Raw genomic sequence first — 11,797 nt, forward strand, 5'->3', positions numbered from 1 at the left:
AGTCTCGCTGGATCTGCTTCTGACTGTCTGTGAAGGTACCGTGGAGACGGTCCCAGCCTTTCTTAGCAAGGCTGGCCAGTGATTGAGAGACTGGTGTGCTATAATTATGAGAGTGAATTGGGGATAGAATCGACCCCCAGGACAGGCAGAATCTTCCAGTGGCATCTGAAGATTTTGTAGCAAGAGTAATTTGCCAAGAGGAAGCCAAACTTGGGTTCAGCACCGGTCAGGCCCGGTGATCCTTGTGCAGGCTCTTCAGGGTTCCGTAATCTTGTTTTTTCCTCCCAGTAAAATGGGGGTAATAAAACTCATCTTGTGTTTCCATTTGGCTTGCATGAGGGTGACAGGAGACTGTGAATGAAAAGCTGAAAACGTAAGGTAATTTAGGCTCCTGGGATTGTCGGCTCTCCTTGATAAATGCCCATTTGGCGGTGCTCTTGTTATCTTGAAGAACGGCCAACTTCACTCTGATCTGCGTTAAACTCCCACATTGCCAGGCACGATCCTCATTGCCTTGAAAGCAGTAAAGCGGTTGGGTAGAAGATGCTATTTTAGGACTTAAAACTGAAAAGAAAAAAAAAAAAAAAAATCAATGTGAGCATAAAGGGATAATTTAACAGGATTGTACTCATGAGGGAAGGGAAGAGATATAGTATATTAACTTCTAGTGGAGTGGAACTTGACATTTATGCAGCAAGTTAAGTCACCACAACTGAAAAACAAGTTAATAGCCCTATTATCACCAAGTAGGGAAAGAGAGAGAGGTTAAGGGAAAAATACTCTTGGTTTGGACTGACAGAATCTTGGCCTGGATATTGGGGGATGTGTCGTTGTGAATTTTCTCTTCTCCCTGAGGAGCAGAGACTTAATATATTTGTAGAGCACTTTATACGTTCAAAGTCCAAACAGTCTCTCATTTGATCTTTGCCAACCTTTTAATGCAGGACAGACAGGTGTTAACTATCCCCACTTAGCAGATGAGAACACTGAGGCTCAGTAAGATTAAGTCACATACCTACAAGTCACAGAATGAGGCAGAAATCACTTGTTTCTTTGGTTCCCATTCCTGGCACCAAAACTGAAACACCCAGCCTGTAATTAGAATTTCACAGAATCTGACGAGGCTAAATGTCTTCCTGTCCAACATCTCACCCAATGCAAGAATCCTCACTACCAGGCACATAGCAGGTGGTGTTCCGAATCGGCAGGAAGACGTATTTTAACAAAGAACTCACTACTTTATGAGACAGATCATTCTATTTTTTTTACATCTGTAAATGTTGAGGGAGTTTTGATGAAATGAAAACAAAAATCTCTCTCCTAGTAATGTTTACCTATCAGTCAGTGGTACATTAAATGTTGAAGCCGGAACAGATCTTAGAAATGATGCAATGATGGCTCAGGTCTAAGTGATGGGGTTACCATGAGTGGGTGGGTGAGCTCAGGGCTCTGCCTGCCAACCTGGTCCTCTTAGCCCGACTACACCAGGTTAGTTCTGCCCACATGAGCAACCTTGATGAGCCTACTTTCCACCTGCAGAGATTTGAAAACCACAATCCAGGCTGGGCGCAGTGGCTCATGTCTGTAATCCCAGCACTTTGGGAGGCCGAGGTGGGTGGATCACTTGAGGTCAGGAGTTCAAGACCAGCATGATGAAACCCCATCTCTACTACTACTTAAAAAAAAAAAAAATAGCCTGGTATGGCAGCACGGGCCTGTAGTCCCAGCTACTCAGGAGGCTGAGGCACGAGAATCACTTGAACCAGGATGGTGGAGATTGCAGTGAGCTGAGATTGCGCTACTGCACTCCAGCCTGGGCAAAAGGGCAAGACTCGGTCTCAAAAGATAATAATAATAAATAAAATAAAATAAAAAAATAAATCCACAACCCAGTCTACCTTTTTAAAAAAAAATTTTTTTTTTTGGATTCAGGGGATACATGTACACGTTTGTTACATGAATATATCGCGTGATGCTGAGGTTTGGGCTTCAATTGAACCTGTCACCTTAATAGTGAACATAATGGCCACTAGGCAGTTTTCCAACTCTTTCCCAGACTCTCTCGCCTCTCTAGCAGTCCCCAGTGCCTATTGTTCCCATCTCAGGGGAACAATAAGATGTCCTATGTGTACTCGATGTTTATGTTCATGTATACCCGATGTTTACTTCCCACTTATGAGTGAGAACATGTGGCATTTTATTTTCTGTTTCTGCATTAATTCACTTAGGATAATGGCCCCCAGTAGTATCACATTGCTGCAAAGGACATTATTTCATTTTTTATGGCCACAGAGTATTCCATTGTGTCTATGTACCACATTTCACATTTTCTTTATCCAACCCCCTATTTTTTTTTTGTCTCCCAGGCTGGAGCACAGTGGCACAATCTCGGCTCACTACAACCTCTGCCTCCCAGGTTCAAGCAATTCTTCTGCCTCAGCCTCCTGAGTAGCTGGGATTACAGGCTCGTGCCACCACGCCCAGCTAATTTTTTGCATTTTTAGTAGAGACAGGGGTTCACCATGCTGGCCAGGCTGGTCTCGAACTCCTGATCTCGTGATCCACCCACCTTGGCCTCCCAAAGTGTTGGGATTACAGGTGTGAGTCACTGCGCGTGGCCTCCAATCCACTATGGATGTGTATGTAGGTTGATTCCACGTCTTTGCTATTGTGAGTGGCACTGTGACAATCCCGTCTACTGCAGTTTCCTCCTGTCAAGTTTAGTGTTCCCACTTGATTTCATCCTTATTGTGTGATGTGATTTTCTTATTCATTCAACAAGTACTTCTGGAGAACCAACTCTGCTCAACATGTGCTATGTGCCAGGAACAGAGTAGCAAACATTCAGGTGTGTCCTTGTCTTCATGAAGCTTATAGTCTGGTGGGGAATGTAGGCATTGAACAAATAAAATAAGATGTGGTGAATGTAATGCTGGAGGAGATTAGGCGAGGCAAGTGTTATGCTGTTGGAGGGACGGGGACATCTAGAAGCCATATTAGGGAAGGCACCCAATCTGTGCTGCTACTAACCATCCTTATTGCTTATGTACCCACATGCCATCTCGTTAAGGTCTCTTTAATGTGTGGGCCCCTGAAAAGGTTGTATCAATTCAAATATTTGTTCAAGGCAGAGAGCAGCCATTCTCTCTTTCTTTCTCTTTTTGCACACACTATACTTTTGTTAAGGCACGTTAAGGCTGAGTTTGCATTTTCCCCAGATACACGGTATTGCTGGCTTCTAGTAGCTTGAGCTCACCTAAAATCTATGTGATCTACTGTCCAGTCAGATCTGATCTGTTTAATGTTTTTAGTGGCAATGAAGGAATCGACAATTTACACATATTGTATTTCATCCTTTTGGTTTGGCTCAAGATTCTAGTCTGTAACAATCTCTTCTTGTCTCATTTCTGTTAACAAAGATATGTTTGCAAGAACTAGAAACATGCTCAGGTTATCTGAGTTCATGGGAGTTTATCGTAAAGACAAGAAAAACTTCTGCAGACTCCCAGTGAGGGCTCCCAGAGAAAGGACTATTATTCATAAATGAGGAGGTGACCTCAGCAGCTGCAAAAAAGAGAACGGCCTTGGGACCTGTCTACCACTGAAGTATTCTCCCTCCTTTACCTCTTCTTCCTATTCTGTTCTCTGTTCTTTTTCCTCCTCCTTTTTTTTTTTTTTTTTTTTTTGAAACAGGTTTTCACTCCTGTTTCCCAGGCTGGAGTGCAATGGCCAGATCTCCGGTCACTGCAACCTCCACCTCTCAGGCTCAAGTGATTCTCCTGCCTCAGCCTCCTGAGTAGCTGGGGCTACAGGCATGCTCCAATATGCCTGGCTAATTTTTGTGGTTTTTTGTAGAGGCGGGGTTTCTCCATGTTGCCCAGGCTAGTCTCGAGCTCCTGAGCTCAAGTGATCTTCCCGCCTCGGCCTCCCAAAGTGTTGAGATTGTAGGTGTGAGCCAGTTCGCCCGGCCCTCTTCCCTCTTCCTTCTCTCTGTGGTTTCTATTCATAATTTCTTCCTGTTGCCTTTTCCTTTTTTTTTCCTTTTTCCCTTTATTTTTTTTTAAGAGACAGCATCTCACTCTCTTGCCCAGGCTAGAGTGCAATGGTGTGATCATAGCTCACTGCAGCCTCAAATTCCTAGGCTCAAGTGATCTTCCTGCCTCAGCCTCCTGAGTAGCTGGGACTACAGGCATGAACCACCACACCTGGCCTCTTCCTGTCATCTTTTATTTTCTTCTTTCCACTTCTATACTCTTCTGTCACCTGTATTTGCTGCTTCTGATGCTCAGAAGATCTGACTGAGTCAGCTACCTGTGTTAAGAATCATGTGTCCCTATAGTCCTGGCTATTTGGATCAGGCACTATCTCTGTCCTGATCAGCTATGGACAGGGCTATGGCATCGTGGGAGAGCTAGCACACTCACTGGCACATAAAGAATCTCTCAGAAGAGAGATGTGAATTTTGAAACAGGGTCTCGTTCTATCACCCAGGCTGGAGTACAGTGGCATGATCACGGCTCACTGCAGCCTCCACCTCCCAGGCTCAGTCAATCCTCCTGCTTCAGCCTCCCAAGTAGCAGGGACCACAGGCATGAGCCACTATGCCCAGTCTCCTAAAGTGTTAGGATTACAGGCATGAGTCACCACACCTGGCCAGAACACAGACTCTTAAATACACTAAGAGTGTCTGAGTGCTTCATAATTAGCTCCTCATCTATACAGGCATTTAGTTTATTTAAATGTTTGTTTTAAGTTTCTTGGATTTTATCCTTCTGTGTCTCCGTTTCAGACATGGTACCTCCTTTACAAAATAACTAGTTTTCATGTGTGTGCTGAGAGCCAAAAATCACGATCCCAGCCACTTGTCACTTGAACCAGGAGAGATTTATTACTTTTAATCTAAATGATGCCTGTTATAACAGGTATGTCTTACGCATCAACAAAGATGTTCCCAAACTTGTGGTGAAATTGGCAGTCACTTGGTGTCTTGCCCTATACCTTATCTTTTTGTCTTTACATTTAGCCTTTGAAGGGTAACCAAAAAGGAAGACTCAGAGCTGGTTCTCTGAAGGGATGGAGATGTATGCATCTGCGGTCCCTGCAGTCAGCTATTCTAAGACCTGCTTTTTTTGACTGAGCTTTATAGTATCTTTAGGACTCGAAGGCTGCCACTCAAAATCATACCTCACCAAGGGTCCACTGGCTAATCCCTACTTCAAACATGAAATACAATTCGTCTTTGAGTTGCTTGCAAGCCAGGAATGAAGTTGAAGTCAACTAGCGCTAGCCTCCATAAAATCTCCGTTTGGCTATAGACATTAAAACATGCATTGAGATCGGTAAAGCGGAAGTTCTTTAAGTATGAAATTTAAGTACGGCTGTGAAATCAATGTGCCCCTATTGTCTATGCTGTGATATTCAACGTACGGAGACTTGTTAGAAAATGCAGCGTCTCTGCTAGGTTTGATGGCTCACATCTGTAATCCCAGCACTTTGAGAGGCTGAGGCGGGCGGATTGCTAGAGGTCAGGAGTTTCCTGAAACTGGTGAAACCCCAACTCTACTAAAAATATAAAAATTAGCTGCACGTGGTGGTGCGCTCCTGTAATCTCAGCTACTTGGGAGGCTGAGACACGAGAACCGCTTAACCCCAGGGTAGGGTGGAAGTGCAGTGAACCAAGATTGCACCAGCCTGGGTGACCCTGCAGCCTGAGTGTCAGAGCGAGACTCCATCTTAAAAAAAAAAAAGGAAGAAATGCAACATCTCATGCACCTCCCCTACCTGTAGAACAAGAAGCTCTGAGGATGGGGCCATCAATCTGTGTTTTGTTTATTTCTTTCTTTATTTTTGAGACAGAGTCTTCCTCTGTTACCCAGGATAGAGTGCAGTGATGCAATCATAGCTCTTTGCAGACTCAGCCTCCCTGTCTCAAACAATCTTTGCCTTAGCCTCCTGAGTAACTGGGACCAAAGGCATGCACTGCCATGCCTGTATAATTTTTCTGATTTTTAGTAGAGATGAGGTCTTGTTATGTTGCCCAGGCTGGTTTCGAACCCCTTAGCTCAAGCAATCCTCCCACCTCAGCTTCCAAAAGTACTGGGATTGCAGGCGTCAGCCACCATACCTGACACGATCTGTGCTTTACAGGTAGCCTGGATGGTTTTGTGGCACCACTGAAGTTTGAGAATCACTGCTTTTAATCTGAGAAATCAGGGCCATTTTTACTTTTGCAAATACCACTAATCAAAATAAAGGGTAAAATAAATGTGTTTTATAGATGTTTATAATAACAAATTACACAATTGTGTGTGTAAGTTTATATAGACTTATATATTTACAATTTCATGTATATATGTACTTATTATACATTGTGTACTATATTAATATAATTCTCATAGGTACATATGTTAGTGTAAGCACCTGAACTAGACCTTGTGAACTACATGCAATTTGAAGATGATGGTCTTTTGGGTGTTAAAAAACACCATTTTTTTTTTTTTTTACTTTGCACTCAGAATCAATTGATCAATAAGACAAAGAAACAATGGAGGTGCAAGAAAAATCAAAACTCCACATTTATTATTCACTAAGACTAGGTTGGAAAATGTGGTGGAAAATGTGAGTCTGTGGAAAAGTACCCCAAGAAACCCTCCTGTGAGGAAATGCAAATCAGGAAAGCTACACATCACATGGAAGGAAATACCAAAAACAGGTACAAAGCATTTCTCCTTAACAAACCCTGGATGCTTAACCCACAGGGTTTAGCCGTGAAGCTGAGGGCCAACTAAGAATATGGCTCTCTCCATCAAGGGTGAAGATCAACACTCAATCAGGGCAGTCCAGCTTCCCAGCTTAGTCCCCACCTCCCAGGTTTCAGCTACAGCACTGTTGGACATCTTCCTGGTGCTTCTACAGGACAGTTTAGCTTTTCCCTGAAGGCTCTGAAATAAATCATAACAGTCCACTGGTTAAATAAACCCCAAACTGCTCTGTACCCGTGGTTGAAACTGACTCCCTTTCCCATCCCAAATTATGTCCAACCCCATTTTTCAACATACTACATCGGAAGTCCTTGAATAAAATTGAGTGATCCACTAAGATCTTCTAGTTATAAACTGCATGAAGACAATTCAGTCATAAAATGCCAGCAATTTCAGGACACCCTAAATTCAAATATAAATGCCTCTCATTATTGAGTTCCCAAGGAGAATTCAAAGCTCAAAGTCTAAAATCCCTTGCTGAGTCAAAGTTCAAAGAAGCTAATCTCCATAATCAAATTCACTTGCTTGTGTGAGTTAAAGTTCAAGGAAATTAAAGTCTGAAATTCATCCTCTTCGATTTCTTATTCTGCTCAGATTCAGCCAGAAGAGTTCAGGATGGCTGGGCGGAGCTGGGATTCTTTCAGCAGCCTCAACCTGGATTCTCATTAGATCATGTAATCCTTGCAGGGCCTTAGGAGTTTTATTAATGCAATGCCAAGTCTTAGATACCTCACTTTTTTTTTTTTTTTTTTTTTTTTTTTTTGAGATGGAGTCTCGCTCTGTCGCCCAGGCGGGAGTGCAGTGGCGCTATCTCGGCTCACTGCAAGCTCCGCCTCCCGGGTTCACGCCATTCTCCTCTCCTGCCCCAGTGTCCCGAGTAGCTGGGACTACAGGTGCCACCACGCCCAGTTAATTTTTTGTAGTTTTAGTAGAGATGGGGTTTCACCGTGTTAGCCAGGATGGTCTTGATCTCCTGACCTCGTGATCCACCCGCCTCGGCCTCCGAAAGTGCTGGGATTACAGGTGTGAGCCACCGCGTCCGGCTGCTTTTTTTAAATTTATTTTTATTTTTATTTTTTTGAGACAGAGGCTCACTCTGTTGCCCAGGCTGGAGTGCAGTGGTGCGATCTTGGCTCACTGCAACCTCTGCCTCCTAGGTTCAAGCAATTATGCTGCCTCAGCCTCCTGAGTAGCTGGGATTACAGGCATCCACCACCACGCCCAGCTAATTTGTATATTTTTAGGACAGACAGGGTTTCACCATGTTGGCCAGGCTGGTCTCAAACTCCTGACCTCAGGTGATCCACCCACCTCAGCCTCCCAAAGTGCTGGGATTACAGGCATGAGCCACCATGCCCGGCGGGTGACACCTCACTTTTAAAGAGCTTGATCATTTAACAGGACACATAAGATGATCACAGTTAGAGACTTTCCATACGCCTACACCCCCAGTTAAGAAAATCAGCCAACTTTTAGCACTTATCTCAGGTAAAGTTATATTCTCAGACTCTAATACTTAGTGCTGTCCCAGGGCCATTCTGAGGGCAGAGGAACAGACAGAGGAGACCTTGGTTTCCACTTCACCATCATGCTTTTCAGTGGATGTCAGTTGTCTGGGATCCACATCTGAAGAACTTAATCTCAATTGGAAGAAATCTCCTAGCAAAAGGTTAATTTTGGCACTACGCATTATTTTCAGCACTATAAATTTACCTAAACTGGGGCGGGACTCCATCTGTGTACACCGTCTGCACTGTATGAGAAGGACATCGAGATGCTTGCAGAGCTTGCAAATTCGCATTTACATTATCTCTGTAGCCCTGAGTTCTGGAATTTCAGTGCTTCATTGAGGAGTGAGCCCTGATGGGTAACACGGCCTCCGTTCTATCAAGTGAGCAGATATTTTCAGTTCTGGGCCACAACAAGGGCTGCCACTGATTCTTATTTTGGAATTGTTTAAGACCAAGAACCTTCTACAGAAGGTTTTGACCTCATGTCCACATTTTTTTAAGCTGGAAAAATTACCCTCTGATGATTCTGGTGAGGGGCTGCTATGGGCTTTTAAACGCTTTGCCTCCATGACCCAGAAAGAATGAATTTTTCCACATTGACTTCTCAAGGCACTGCATTTTCTAGACTTCTAAATTATATACATGTCTTGGACACATGGCCACAGGGCCTGAGCAGTGCCCAGTGTCTACGTACAATACATGAATTACCTTGAAAGTCACCTGGAAATACTATTATTTTATTTTTTGTTTGCATCTTAGAATAAGCCTCATGAATACAAAATTACTTCTTCCAGAGGCCCCTCCTTGAACCTGAATGTAAAATGATATACAGGAAAGCAAATTTGGCTCTGCCAACTTAGGCCTGGAACTAATAATTTGTTTTTTTGAGTCAGGGTCTTACTCTGTTGCCCAGGCTGGAGTGCAGTGGTGTGATCTCGGCTCACTGCAACCTCTGCCTCCTGGGTTCAAGTGATCCTCCCACCTCAACCTCCCCAGTAGTTGGGACTACAGGTGCATGCCATCATGCCTGGCTAATTTTTGTATTTTTTGGTAGAGATGGGGTTTCACCATGTTGGCCAGGCTGGTTTTGAACTCCTGACCTCAGTTGATCTGCCTGCCTCGGCCTCCCAAAGTGCGGGGGTTACAGATATGAGCCACCGTGCCTGGCCCTGGCACTAATAATTTAAAATTAGAGCCTCAGTAGTACCCTGTAACAAACTCAGAACTAAGATGCCTTGCTTTTTAAAAGGAACTGATATTGCTCTGCCCTGTAAAGACTGAAAAGATCAAATCCCATCTCAGCCTAGCCTGGGATGCAGGTCTAAGCTGCTTCTGCATAATAAATTGCAGCAGGCGGCCTGGACACTACTGTTTCTGTGTTGAGGCCATAGTTGACTTACTAGGCTGGTGTTTTCTCTGGCCAATCATATGGCCTGAGTACTTTTGCTTAAGGCAGGTACAGCCTGAGCAGCATTTGCTGGAAGCTGCCCATAATTCAGTCCCCCCTTTTTTTTTTGAGATGGAATCTTGTTTGGTCACCCAGGCTGGAGTGCAGTGGCGTGATCTTGGCTCACTGCAACCTCCGCCTCCCGGGTTCAACTGATTCTCCTGCCTCAGCTTTCTGAGTAGCTGGGGTTACAGCTACTCATGCCTGACTGACTTTTTTTATTTTTAGTAGAAATGGGGTTTCACCATGTTGGATAGGCTGGTCTCGAACTCCTGACCTCAAATGATCTGTCTTTCTTGGCCTCCCAAAGTGCTGGGATTACAGGGGTGAGCCACTGTGTGCCTGGCCCATAATTCAGTTTCGACTCTACGGAAACAGCCTCTCTCCAGTGAACAAAGTGCTGGGATTACAGGCGTAAGCCACTGTGTGCCTGGCCCATAATTCAGTTTCGACTCTACGGAAACAGTCTCTCCAGTGAACAAAGCCATTATAAGCTTTTGCTCAGGGTGCAGTAATTAAAAACCAAAGGCACAATGGCTAAAAATCTAACTGGCTCAATATAAACCTCCACAACCACCTAAGGCCCCAGGGCCTTGCCCAGATCAATACCCATGCACCCTGGCCCTACCAAAAAACCTTTTCATGTGTTATTTTGGTTTCAAAACTCCATTTCCTGTTGGTATAATTTGGCTGTGTCCCCACCCAAATCTCATCTTGAATTGTAGCTCTCATGATTCCCATGTGTTGTGGGAGGGACCTGGTGGGAGATAATTGAATCATGGGGTCAGTTTCCCCCATACTGTTCTCAATAGTTTTATAAAAGGTGTCCCTTTTTCCTTGGTTCTCATTCTCTCTTTGCCTGCTGCCATGTAAGACATGCCTTTTGCCTTCCACCATGATTGTGAGGCCTCCACAGCCAGTGGAACTGTGAGTCCATTAAACCTCTTTTTCTTTATAAATTACCCAGTCTCAGGTATGTCTTTGTCAGCAGCATAAAAATGGACTAATACACCTGTCTTAATTCTCAGTATTCCTGACCCATGCAACAAATGATGGTGTCTCTGAGTGTGCTCTCCATCAATGGCTTCTCCTTTCCCTACCTCAGTTCTGATACAGATGAAAGCAAAGTCTTTTTTTTTTTTTTTTTTTTGAAATGGAGTCTTGCTCTGTCCCCCAGGCTGGAGTGCAGTGGCGTGATCTCCGCTCACTGCAAACTCCACCCACCATGTTCATGCCGTTCTCCTGCCTCAGCCTCCTGAGTAGCTGGGACTACAGGCACCCGCAACCACGTCCGGCTAATTTTTTGTATTTTTAGTAGACACGGGGTTTCACTGTGTTAGCCAGGATGGTCTCGATCTCCTGACCTTGTGATCCACCCACCTCGGCCTCCCGAAGTGCTGGGATTACAGGCGTGAGCCACCGCGCTCGGCCAAAGGCAAAATCTTAAGATGTGCCTTACATCTTTGGGCAAGTATGCTTCGTAACTCCTTAAATTAAAAAACTGCTGCTCCCCATAGGCAGCTCACTCCCAAGATGAAAAAGGGAAGAAGTGAGCTGAGCTGAGCATCTTCTGTTTCTTCTCTTCAAATTCATGAATCCTGTTAAAATATACTTTTTCCCCTGGAAAGTGAGAAGTCCAGAGAGTCCAGGAGTGTCACACCTTCCTATGTAAGAAGCATCTTGAATGAGGGGGATGTGCCCCCCGATCCATGTGGAAGAGGTTGCATTAAATAGGAATGTAAGAATGGTGTTTGATAAATCTACTATGCAACAGAGTTCCCAAACTGGAAGTCCATCCCTTCTTTTCTCTAAGTTTTGCTCTAGAGATATGTTAAAAAGAAACAAACTAACAAAGCCCTTTACGTTGTCATGCTTGCATTTTGTAAGCTTTAGTTTATCTTGACTCTAAACTTTTGCCATTCTTAGCACTGTTTAATTGGACTCTGAAGTATTTAATCATCTGAATGGTTTTTTGTTAAGTCTAACAGCAACACCTGTGGCTACCTCAATTCTCATAGGTATCTTGTCCTTTTCAGTGATGTGATGTAACCTGCTCCTCAAACAGGATGGTAAGCTAG

This window comes from Gorilla gorilla, chromosome 7, assembly GCF_029281585.2.
Source record: "Gorilla gorilla gorilla isolate KB3781 chromosome 7, NHGRI_mGorGor1-v2.1_pri, whole genome shotgun sequence".
Classification (NCBI taxonomy): Eukaryota; Metazoa; Chordata; class Mammalia; order Primates; family Hominidae; genus Gorilla; species Gorilla gorilla.